The sequence below is a fragment of the Pongo abelii genome, chromosome 1 (genome assembly GCF_028885655.2).
Source record: "Pongo abelii isolate AG06213 chromosome 1, NHGRI_mPonAbe1-v2.0_pri, whole genome shotgun sequence".
In the NCBI taxonomy this organism is placed as follows: Eukaryota; Metazoa; Chordata; class Mammalia; order Primates; family Hominidae; genus Pongo; species Pongo abelii.
The window spans coordinates 211,434,008-211,446,980 of NC_071985.2; positions in this window are offsets into that span (position 1 = coordinate 211,434,008).

A 12,973-nucleotide genomic window follows, 5' to 3' on the forward strand; every position below is an offset into this window, starting at 1 on the left:
CATGGCCACCTCCAGGCCTAGCAGCATAGTGGAGTCCACCCTCAGGAGAATGGGTCACGGGAAGGGAGCCACAGAGGCCCTGGAGCAGGCTCAGGCCTTTGGAGAAGGCCATTCCAGCATTCAGAGTGTGGTCTACAAGTGGGGGTGGTCTGAGCTCTGGGTGGGCACCTACTCTTGGCCCCTTACCCCGTGGGATGGGGTGTGGGCCAGAAGTAACCATAGCCAGATCCAGGGTCAAAGCCTGGGCCCTGCTTGCCTCGATCTAGGGCAATTAGACACTGACTGGGTCCCTGCGTGCTTAGAGTTGAACAGCAAGAACAGGCATTAAACAAAGAACATGAAGAAGGTGAGATCCGTGATACAAATGCCAGTGGAGGGAGAGCCTGGCTTCCCCTGGGAGCGGAAGCGAATCCTCCAATGCCCCCAGCTGAGGCCCCTTCGAGTCCTGCTGCCAGAGCTCCCTCCCAGACCCCCAGACAGAGAGTTTAGGGAGCTGTGCCCACAGTTTAGCACCAGTCCTGCCACGCTCTGGGCCCTGAGGCCCAGGGTCCCTGGGGCAGTGTCTCCCAGCAGATGGCTTCCTGCCCAGTTGCAGATGCCTGCCCACCCCAGCCCAGGGATCCAGATGCTCGGCACGCAGTTAACAAGTGCCCTAGCACATTCTCACGCACTTTGAAGCTGGAGAACCCCTGTTGGAGGGAGCACACCCTGTTTTTGCATTTGTTCTGCATTCTTATATTGAGCACCTATAGTATGCCTGGCACCGATCTGGGCACTGAGGATACACCTGTGCACAGACATGGCCCCTGCACCCATGGAGCTGGCCTCCTAGCCGGGGAGACAGACAGTAAGGCAAATAAATGCATGACGAGATCATTCCCACAGTGGTAAGATCCGTGAGGACAATAAAAAGGGCAGGGAAGGCCTCGTGGAGGAGGTGCTGTTGGAGCTAAGACCTGAAGGACTTAGAGCCAGGTCTTTCTACGCCACATCCTAACCATTGCGTGACCCTGCCTCCCTTTGTCCGGCTGGGGCACCCTCAGGCCTGAGGGGCCAGGAAAAGTGCGGGTGATGGTGGAAAGAGGGTCATGCCTCCTCCCCCTGGAGAAAAACCTTCACAAACTGAGCGTGGAGGGAAGTGGTGATATAAAACCCACCACATATAAATAGGCCCGTCCGCTCCAGAGTCGCCCGGGAAAGCTGCGGTCAGTTTGGACTTTGCTTAAGGCTGAGCTCCCGGCCACCGGGAGCCCAAAACGGCTGAACAAACTTCGAGCTTCACATGGGGCCGGCCCTCGGTGAGTTCAAGGCTGGAGCATTTCTCCAGAGTCAAAACCGCAACAGGAAGACACAGAAACAGTCTTCCGAGGAGGGCCGCCCTGGCGCAAGGGCCCCGGTCAGCCTTCCCAAAGGTCAACGTGCAGGGGGCCAGGAAGAAGCCAGGAATATCCCCTAGCCCCAAAACCTCTCCCCGGCCCAGGTGCCACCATGCCTGAAATTTCGCCATGAGAATTGAGGAGCTGGATTAAACACTGCTGCCCCTTTACTCCTGCAAGAAAGAACACACTTCGTCCCGAACACGGGGAGGGTAGGAAGAGGGGCTCTGGGTAGTGTGGCTGTGCTAACGGTGTAGCCCGAAACCACCTTAACAGTTCTGATTTCAGATCATCTGTGCCCATTTTCCATGGGAACCAACTGGTGTCTCCTAGGGACATAAGCCCATTCTCGTAGTTGTCTAGAGAAAGGAGTCCCAGGCAGGGAGTCTGGAGCTCTTGGTTCTGGCCCTGCCACTTGGCCAAGTTTCCCTTCCTGTCCCTGGGCCTTGATTCACTGATCTCTACAAAGGGAAGTGTGACCTCATTCAAGTCCAGGGACCCTCAGGCTGATTCCCTTCCCTAACAAGAAGTAGGGATGTGGGCTTCAGAATGAAGGTGGCGGTGTCCCTGGTGAGGAGAGGAAAGAGGAGAAAAGGGCCCTGGGGAGGAAGGTGGAGATGCTGGGATGAAAGCTGCCAACTCTCCAGCTGTTGCCCACTAGCCAGATCCTGCCCCCTTCCTTGGACCCTTGGACCCCCAGGGAGCTCAACCAAGTCACCCCAGAGTAGATCTCAGCCTGCACTCTGGCCAGTGTAGCCGCCAAAGCCACGCCCCAGGGCTGCCCTACTATGGGAGCAAGAAGAGCCTTTGCCAAAGCTGCTCAGACTGTCACACTGGACCTCCGCTGATGCTGGGAAAGTGACCAGCACAGAGACCCGAGCACTGTCCATGCAGGAAAGAGCATGGGAGTTGGGGCAGGCAGGGACCTGGGCCAGAATCTGCACTTCATCCTTAATTCACTCTGTGACCTCAACCAGTCAGTCCCTCAGCTTCTCTGAGCCTCAGTTGCACCATCTGTAGAATGGGGTTAATGATCCCTCTTAGAACCCACGGAGGCTCCCAGGACATTATGCACCCACTCTGCCTACCTCCATGCCTGGCATACAGTAGTTTTACAGAAAAATAATTCCCTTCCTCTAAGAAATGTATGAGGTTTTTTTTGTTTGTTTATTGTTTTGTTTGTTTGTTTGAGATGGAGTCTTGCTCTGTCGCCCAGGCTGGAGTGCCATGGTGTGATCTCGGCTCACTGCAAGATCCGCCTCCCTGGTTCACACCATTCTCCTGCCTCAGCCTCCCGAGTAGCTGGGACTACAGGCACCCGCCACCATGCCTGGCTAATTTTTTTGTATTTTTTTAGTAGAGACGGGGTTTCTTCGTGTTAGTCAGGATGGTCTTGATCTCCTGACCTCGTGATCTGCCCACCTCTGCCTCCCAAAGTGCTGGGATTACAGGCTTGAGCCACCATGCCCGGCCTGTTTTTTTGGTTTTTTGCTTTTTTTTTTTTTTTTTTTTTTGAGACAGAGTCTCGCTCTGTTGCCCAGGCTGGAGTGCAGTGGCATAATCTTGGTTCACTGCAACCTCTGCCTCCTGGGTTCAAGCGATTCTCCTGCCTCAGCCTCCCCAGTAGCTGTGACTACAGGTGCAGGCCACCATGCCCGGCTAATTTTTGTATTTTTAGTAGAGACGGGGTTTCACCATATTGGCCAGGCTGGTCTCAAACTCCTGACCTTGTGATCCGCCTGCCTCGCCCTCCCAAAGTGCTGGGATTACAGGCGTGAGCCATGGTGCCTGGCCAAGAAATGTACGTTTAACTGTGCACTTGATCCTGGTCCCAACATTTAACCCAGGGGTTAAGCTCCTCCCACAAGGGGAGCTGGATTTACACAGTTAAGAAATAGAATCGCCACCGCCACCCAGACTCCTGCCACCAGATCTCTGTATGTCACTGTGTAAGGTCCTGCCAGTGCAGGGCTACAACCATTGATAGTAACTGCAACTGAGTGCACACCTACTATGTGCCGGGTGCTTCACACACTTTCACTGTCTCATCACATTCTCACCTCAAGCCTCCAACCTGAGGAAACCCCCCATTTTACAGATGTGAAAACTGAGGATCTGCTCAGGGATGTGAAGTTCCTGCTCAGGGACCACACAGAGGTGGAAGGGACTCAGTCTCACTGTCTGCCTGCAAAGCCCGTGCATTTACCACTAGGCGACCCTGCCTCTGGAGGATGAGTGAAGCCTCTGTTTCTTGGTACCCTAGTGAGGGCTGCTGGGGAGAGCCCAGAGGAAATAGCAGAGGCCTGAGTGTCCCTCCTCCCCAACCAGCAGATGACAATTTCACTTAAACTCAATTTCCCCACATTAAGGGGAAGCCTGAACTGGGCTTCAGGGTGGACTCCCAAAGTGGCTCTGAATTCTGGAGGGGCCAAGAGTGCGGCTGCGATGCTGAGGGCACATTTCCAGGGTCATCACATTTACCGAGTTTAATATGGACACAGGAGTCTTGGTGACGGTCCCCAGATATGTGAACGTGGAGCCACTCTGGGCAATCAGGGTCCTGGAGTCACTGCTGGGAAATTCCCACAATGCCTCAGTTCTCTCTGGGAAAGTCCAGCTGTGCCTCCAGACTGGGACTCAGTCGCCACACTTATGGGCCAGCCACGGTGATCAGGGCTCTGTGGGTATCTCCAGCCCCCCAGACACCCTGGCTGGGCCCAGGGACAGTCAAGGAAAGCTTCCTGGAGGAGGGAGGATGGAGCAGGCCTTCGTGGACAGAGAAGATTCAGGCAGGCAGAGAGAGGGACATCTTCTCCAAAGAGTTGTCCTGGCACCATGGAGAAGGCCGGCCTTCCTAGTCAAGCAGACCTGGGTTTGAATCCTTGGATGGACAAATAAATAGATGGATAAATATATTTTGAAACAGAAGGAAGGAAAGCAGAAAGGGAGGGAGGGAGGAAGGGAGGGCTCATTAGTACTCATTTGTTAACTCCAGGGCTGCAGGCCCCTGCTGCCTGCATTTGCCCCTCCCGCAGAACCTATAACATCAGTCAGGAGATGCTGGGTTACACACTGCAGCCACAAACAACTCCAAAGCCGGTGGCTCCACACAGTGAAGCGTTTGCTCCTGTTCACACCGCATGCCTGTGGATGGGAGAGCAGTGGGAGAGGCCCCAAAGCCCCATCTGCTCTGTGTCATCCCCACTCGGGTCCCAAGTCACCCCTATCCTGCTAGTTGCTGCTTGCTGTCACATTTTGCTGGCCAAAGCCAGTCACACAGCCACCTCTCACTTCAAGGGGGTGGGAAGTGCATTCCTACCTTAGATCTGGAAGGAGGAGAGCCTGGATATCTCGCTGCCACACAAACCGTGTCCCATTCCAGCTGCCTGGAGCACTGTCCCCCAGTCAGTGGGGTGGGGACTGGGCAGGGAGAGGAGACAGCAGAAAGACCCTGGCCCCATGGCCTCATTGCAGGGACCCCAGTGGCCTGCAAAGATATCCTCCCTCCCCAGCTCCCTGGCTCGGCTCGCTGTGGGTAGAGACTTCACCATCAGCCAGAGACCAAGTCTCCCAGCTGGGGCTGGAGCATGAGTCTTGTCCTGAACCACTCTCAGATGGATCCTTGCTCCCAGCTATGCCCCCAGGGGCCCAAGGGCAGGCCCTCAGGGCCGAAAATGCTCCCTAGAGATAATCAAGTCCAACCCTTTCATTTACAGAGAAGAACCCAGGCTCAGAGAGCATGCGCCGGATTCCCACAGCATTGTTGGTAAAGGGCAGAGCAGGGTCTCTAGTGACCCTGTCCAGAGTCCCTTCCACCCTCCAGCTGCAGACAGGGACCTTCTGAACGGAATGCAAGAGACAGGATAAAATGCCTGCCCTTCTCCTGGCCAAAGTCTCACAGCTGAGCTTGACGGGGTCTTTAGGGGCAGCTGGGGGCCTTGGGGCCTCTCCCACTGCTACAGGGGCCCCTTCTCATCTGCAGGGGAAGGAGCACTGGATCTGAAGTCAGACAGTCCTGCGTTCATGTCGTGTCCTGACTGAGTGTCCTGGCCAAGACACCTCACTGGACCTCAATTTCCTGATCTGTAAAATAGGGACAATGAAACCTGCCCTGCCTAATTCACTGGACTCATGAGAAGCTATGGGAAGATTTCTCCCATTGCGACATATTCTACAAGTGTGTATAAGGCAATGTTTTCATCCCCTTCTGCCCAGCCAGCCTGACCAGCCCTGGGTCCCCAGAGGCTCGCACAAGTTCTGCACAGAGGTGTATTCAGGGACTGTTTTGATGAACTGAATATATTAATATATGTTCTTTTTTTTTTTTTTTTTTTTTTTTTTTTTTTTTTTTTGAGACAGAGTCTCTCTCTGTCACCCAGGCTGGAGTGCAGTGGCGTGATCTCAGCTCACTACAACCTCTGCCTCCCGGGTTCAAGCGATTCCCCTGCCTCAGCCTCCTGAGTAGCTGGGATTACAGGCGCCTACCACCACGCCCGGCTAATTTTTGTATTTTTAGTAGAGACGGGGTTTCACCATGTTGGCCAGGATGGTCTTGATCTCCTGACCTCGTGATCCGCCCACTTCAGCCTCCCAAAGTGCTGGTACGTTCTTAATTCATCTCATCAGGTAGCAGCCAACTTCAAGGCCAGTGCTGTGGATAACAAAGTCCCTCGGTCCTACGAGGAGCCCAAGCAAATCTGTCACAGATACGGGAGCCCGAGAGGTCACAGGCCATGCTAGGCGCTCGGCGCTCGGCGCTCGCTCATCTCAGTATAATTTGGTTCATGGATTTATAGCCCATCTCCCCCACCAGCCCATGTACTCCATGGATGCAGGAAATGGGTCTGGCTGGTTTTCTGCTAAATCCCCAGCACCTGGCCTGGGGCCTGACAAGTGGTGGATCTTCAGTGAATATTTATTGTCCGAATGAAGGATCTTGTGGATCTGGCTCTGATCCTTCCAGCAGTCCCACCTCTCTGCGCCTCGGATTCTTTATCTGTAAGAGGTGAGGAGGTGGGAAAATCAGCTGAGATAACGAAGAACTCAGATAACAGTTTACAAAGCCCTTGGGTCACCAAAAGGCTTGCAGTGGGCATGGCTGCTGTTATCACCATTATCATCACTACCATATTGCAGAGATGAGATAAATCCCGTAGGGGCTGCAGAGGGCTGGAGGAGGGCTCCAGCCGGGCCCCAAGTTTATCCTGAGATACCACACACATTGCAAGTCCAGTGCCAGACCCACAGTTCCATTTCAGCCTCCAGACCGTGGTTCTTCTCCCCATATTTTGGAAGGAGAAATGAAGAAATTGAAACTCAGGGCAACGAGAGAACTCGCCCAGGTCACACAGCGCCTAAGCACTTGATCATTTCCTGAGTGTCTCCAGGGTGCCTGTCCCTGTGCCAGCAGCGACACATGCCTTGCCTCATTTCATCATGCCTATCTTACAGGTGAAGAAACTGAGGCCCACGGGGGTCGCAGGGCTTGCCCGAGAACCACAGCCAGTTAATAGCAAAGAAGCATCTCCCGCCCCCGCTCTGGCCTCAGCCTCAGTTCCCGGTGCCCACTCCACCCCCAGGAGGCTGGGATCTGAGCAGGGCCCTGGCCACCCTCTGCCACTCCGGAAGTGCCCTGTGTCTGTACCTTGATCTCCACACCCACGGTGCCAGGAAACCCCAGCAGGGGCGGCAAGCTGCGGGATATTTATAGCGAGCGTGCAGAAAGCTGCCACCCCCATCTGTTTACCCAACAACGCACTTCTCGCTGGCCACTTACAGCCCTGCCAGCCACAGACAGACCCTCTCGGTCGCCTCGTCTATTTTTTCCTCCCCACTTAATTTTGCATCATCCCAGCTTCCAAAATAAACTTCCCCAAACCAGCCAGGCTCATTGTGGCCCAGAATCCCTGCCCAAGAGCCCCCTTCAGCCCCTGCCCCCACATCAGCCCATGCAGCAGAACCACCAAACCCAACCCGGCCCCTTGGCTGCCTTTGGCCTTGATTTAGAAGCAGCTGCTCCTGCCCCGACGGGTTTCCAACAAGGCAGTGCCGGGGCGTCTGCCTCTGTGGGGATGCTGGCTGGGCTTCTGTGTTCATAGTTGCTGGTAGGAAGCTGAAGATACTGCCCCCTGTGCCCCATCCACCTCCCCAACACACATGCACACACACGTATGCACACACACATATACGCAGAGCCCCACAAGCGTCAGCCTCCTCCAAGGCTTCTCTCCCCTCGTTCCCTGGCCCAAGCTGGCCTCTTCCAGCTTTGCATGTGGCCCAGCCACTCCTCACCTGCCCAGCCACCACTCTGACCTTTTCCTTCCTCAGTCCCACCCTGCCATCTCACCTCCAGACCTTTGGACATGCTCTTCCCTTAGCCTAGAACACTAGAACAGTTCCCCGTCACCACCTGCCGAGCTCACCTTACCAATCCCTCAGGCCTAAACTCTAGGTCACCTCTTCCAGGAAATTCCCTGTCCAGCGTAGGGGAGCAGGCGTGTCCTGGGCCATCCTACCTTCCACCAGCCCAAGAGACAGTTTTAAGTAACACCTAGGGTGGAATGGAGCCCCCACTCCAGTTCTCCATGAATTTCTCAGCCCAGTCCTGGCCCTGCACACATAAGCAAACCAGCTCTCTCATCCCCAGGAGAAAGTACTCCTTCACCCCAGGACCAGAGAGGATCATTCAGCCCAACCACCAGTTGCAGAAGCCAGGGATGCCTCAACCATTCCAGAATTACCATTCCAACTTCATGTTCAATCCCTTAAGTTGCAGGTTTTTCAGGCTACTAATTCACAAGCCCATTTATTTCTTCTAAGTTTTTTTTGCAAAGGTTGAGGATAGGAAAGGAATGAATGTTATGTCTATTCCCATTTAAAAGAAAGATACTCGTAGGCCCATTTTTGGATAAAGAAACTATAGCTTAGAGAATTCCGTTTCAATTATTCATTCAGCACTCATGCACTGAGCTCTCACCACATCCCAGACACATCACAGCACCAGGGGCACAGCAGTGGGCAAAACAGCCACAGTCCCTGCCCTCCTGGAGGCCCCAAGCCACGGGAAAAGATGCATTCAACAGATGATTGCGCCAATAACTATTGAATAACCATTTGTATTAGGTTGACAGCGTTGCAAAGCTCAGGACTAAGACAGAATATGTAATCAGAAGCCCACGGAAGCCTTCTCAGACCTGTTATGGAAGTTGAGACCTGCAGCAAATTAGTCCACTAAAGAGCAAGTTGAGACCAGGCACAGTGGCTTACACCTATAATCCCTGCACTTTGGGAGGCCGAGGCGGGGGGATCACTTGAGCTCAGGAGTTTGAGACCAGCCTGGCCAACATGGTGAAACTCCATCTCTACTAAAAATACAAAAATTATCCGGGCGTGGTGGCATGGCCCTATAGTCCCAAGCTACTCAGGAGGCTGAGGCAGGAGAATCACTTGAACCCAGAAGGCGGAGGTTGCAGTGGGCCAAGATGATGCCACTGTACTCCAGCCTGGGCAACAGAACAAGACCCTGTCTCAAAAAAAAAAAAAAAGAAAGAAAGAAAGTGGAGGGGCATTCCCAGCAGGAGAAACAGCACATGGAAAGGCCTGGAGAGACCTCTTGACCTCCCAAAGTGCTGGGATTACAGGCACACGCCACCACACCCAGGGGTGCACGCCTGTAGTCCCAGGTACTCAGAAGGCTGAGGATTGCTTGAGCCCAAGAATTCAAGGCTACAGCAAGCCATGATTGCATTACTGCACTCCAGTTAGTGACTGGACAGCAAGACCCTGTCTCTAAAAAAAAAAAAAAAAAAAAAAAAAAGAGGAAGAAAGGAGGAAGAAAGGAAGGAAGGAAGGCAGAAAGGAGGGAGGGAGGGAGGGAGGATGGATGGAAGGAAGGAAGGAAGGAAGGAAGGAGACATTCAAGCGCAATTTGGCACCTTGTGCAATAATCCTTAGCTATCAGTTACATTCCCTGTTACCTTAACCTTGACCAAATACCGCTTCTAATTCACCTTGAATTTTTCTTTATCAGTCAGACCTTTTTCTGAGACTTCAGAATTGCTGGTGTCCAGATTGTCTGCCTCCCTCTTAATGGTCACTGCCAGACTAGCTTTTCATTCCTCCAAGTTCCTCTGATTTCTTCCCTTGAAGGTGATGTGAATTACCTTTGAGAAAAGTCAAGTTCACACTGCCCACCCCCAAGCTTCCCCAGGGCAATGGGCTGCATTAGAAGTCTGCCATTGTGGAAGGGATGGGTCTAACAGGGCCTTACCACCCCTGAATAGTGTGTTTCCCAGGTTGGGTCTTGTTAAATGCAGCGTTCTCCTAACAGCAGCTTCAACACATGCTCAGATTCAACCTTCTGTTGAAGGTCCAGCACTAGCAAAGCCTCCACATCCCCCATGTGCCACTCTGCTTCCCAGAGGAATGGCATCCCTTCCAGGTCAAGCCATTTTCAAAATTCAAGCAGGTGCCGGGTGCAGTGGCTCAAGCCTGTAATCCCAACACTTTGAGAGGCTGAGGTGGGCAGACTGCTAGAGCCCAGGAGTTTGAGACCAGCCTGGGCAACAGAGTGAGGCCCTGTCTCTTAAAAAAACACAAAAATTAACCGGACATTGTGGTGCATGCCTAGCGTTCCAGCTACTCAGGAGGCTGAGGTGGGAGGATCTTTCTGGACCAGGAGGTCGAGATTGCAGTTTGAGCTGTGATTGTGCCAGTGCACTCCAGCCTGGGTGATGGAACAAGACCCTGTCTCAAAAAAAAAAAAAGATTCAGGCAGAACGCTCAGCTGCAACAAGTGTTTTCACCACAGTCCCCTGTTGCTAGAATGAAAGAGCAAGCTCCCAGCTGACTCGGTGAGGTGACAAGAGGATAAAGACAGAGAGGAGTCAGCATCCAGGATTCAATCCAGTTGGAAAGACCAAGCGAGGATAGGAGCCCTGTAAGGGAATCAGAATCACGACCTGAGGCTGGGCCAGTGGACAAGACCCCGGACCTGCTGGCCAGGCTGTGCAGGGGGATCCCAGGACCGCAGGTAAAGGTGAATGCCCTCCACCCTGATCAGTGAGAGCCCCATCCTTCAGGTGGGTGGAAAAGGGATACCTGCCTTCTACTGGGCAGGGAGGGGCTGGGGCATAACAAGGTTATACCCACTCCAGGGTGAAATGATGACTGCTGCAAGTATAGCACTTAGAATCCCAGAATCACAGGACATTGGGGATTTTTTCTTCTCAGCATTACAAGAGGCTTGAGAGAGAGGAGGTTAAAATATCCCAGGGCCGGGCACAGTGGCTCACGCCTGTAATCCCAGCACTTTGGGGGGCCAAGGCAGGTGGATCACCTAAGGTCAGGAGTTCAAGACCAGCCTGGCCAACAGGGTGAAACCCTGTCTCTACTAAAAATAGAAAAATTAGCCAGGCATGGTGGCAGGTGCCTGTAATCCCAGCTACTCAGGAGGCTGAGGCAGGAGAATCACTTGAACCCAGGGGACGAGGTTGCAGTGAGCCGAGATCGTGCCACTGCACTCCAGCCCAGGTGAAAGAGCAAGATTCCGTCTCAAAAAAAAAAAAAAAAAGAAAAGAAAAGAAAAAAGACATCTCAGGGTTCCAGGTGGAGAAAATGGGCTTCATCTAAAGCAGGAAAGACTGCAGTTAGACATGAGGTAGGAATACTGATCATCCAAGTGGCAGCATGTGGAATGAACTCCCGAAGGCGGCTATAGATTCTGCATTCCCAGGACCGAATGCAAAAGGACCTGCCCTGACTGGTGAGGCCCGACAAGAAGGGCCAGCTTTCCTGAGTCGGACGACCCTTCCTTCATGGCAAAAGATTCCATCATGAGGGCACTTTTAGTATGTGTTAATAGCAAAATAACAAAAAGCCAACATAACCCATTCAGACTTTAGAGCACATACAGGAAGTCCAGGGACAGAGGAGCAGGTTAACCAACAGCACAAACAGGCACTGCCGAGTGGGGGACCCTCTACAAATCAACTTCATGTCTGCACCAGCCAAGGACATTTTATTTTATTTATTTATTTATTTATTTATTTATTTATTTATTTATTTATTTTTGGGGATGGAGTTTCGCTCTTGTTCCCCAGGCTGGAGTGCAATGGCACGATCTCAGCTCACCACAACCTCCGCCTCTTGGGTTCAAGCGATTCTCCTGCCTCAGCCTCCCAAGTAGCTGGGATTACAGACATGCGCCACCATGCCCAGCTAATCTTGTATTTTTAGTAGAGACAGGGTTTCACCATGTTTGTCAGACTGGTCTCAAACTCCCAACCTCATGTGATCTTCCCGCCTCGCCCTCCCAAAGTGCTGGGATTACAGGTGTCAGCCACCATGCCCGGCAGCCAAGGGCATTTTAAAAAGCCACAACTGGGAGATAAAGGGGCATGGCTCTAGATTAATAACAATCAGGAGACCTAACAATCACATATCATGGGTGAACCTTGTTTAAGTCCTGATTTGAGAAGCCATCAGTAAACAGACTTTTTTTAAAATATTGGGGACATTTGATTCTGATGTTGGTGTTAATTTCATTAGGTAAGATAACAGCATGGTGGCCATGTAAGAAACTGTCCTTGTGTTCGAGACAGTGGTGTACTGGTAAATGTTTAACAACCAGCTCTCTGGGGTGGGGAGATGGAGGGGAGCCCTGGTTTGTGGTGTGTGCCAATTCCCATGGTGTAAATATTCCCACCGTGGCCGATTTCAAGCTACCAATATGATGTTTCTGAACACGGAATTAGGGAGAGATGCACCAGTCAGGTCTTAGCCACTAAAACCAGCAGCTCTGGCACACCCGTGGTCTTAGAGCTGCACACTGAAGTTTGTATGGGCGAAACAAAAAGGGATCTGGCATCTGTTTTGAAATAATTTAGTAAAGATTTTAAAAAGTAGATGAAACAGACCAGGCATGGTGGCTCACACCTGTAATCCCAGAACTCTGGGAGGCCGAGGCAGTTGGATCACCTGAGATCAGGAGTTCGAGACCAGCCTGGCCAACATGGTGAAATCCTGTCTCTACTAAAATTACAAAAACCAGTCAGGTGTGGTGGCACTCGCCTGTAATCCCAGCTACTCAAGAGGCTGAGGCAGGAGAATCACTTGAACCTGGGAGGCAGAGGTTGCAGTGAGCTGAGATCATATTACTGCGCTCCAGCCTGGGCGACAGAGCAAGACTCCATCTCAAAAAAAAAAAAAAGTAGATGAGGAAAATGGGATGAAATATTGATAATTGTTGAATCTGGGTAATTCAGATATGGGTGTTTATTAACACTATTATTCTTTATTGTATATAGTTGAACATTTTCACAGTAAAACATTTAAAACTGCGATTATCTTCTATGTAGAAGGAAGGCTTTTAGTCCAAGAATTCTGGGTGTTCACATTGATTTCTAGACCTCTACTCTAACTCCACAGCCTCCCAGTGTTCTGAAGGTAAAGAATGAGAATCACACACCTACATCCATCTTCCGATCATCAATGGGTCATAACCAAGGTTACTCTACAGACCCGGCACTAGGTGAAGGGTGGAAAGAAAGCCCTAAAAAGAAAAAGAAACCTATGTCCGGATTGGCAGTCCTGAGTGT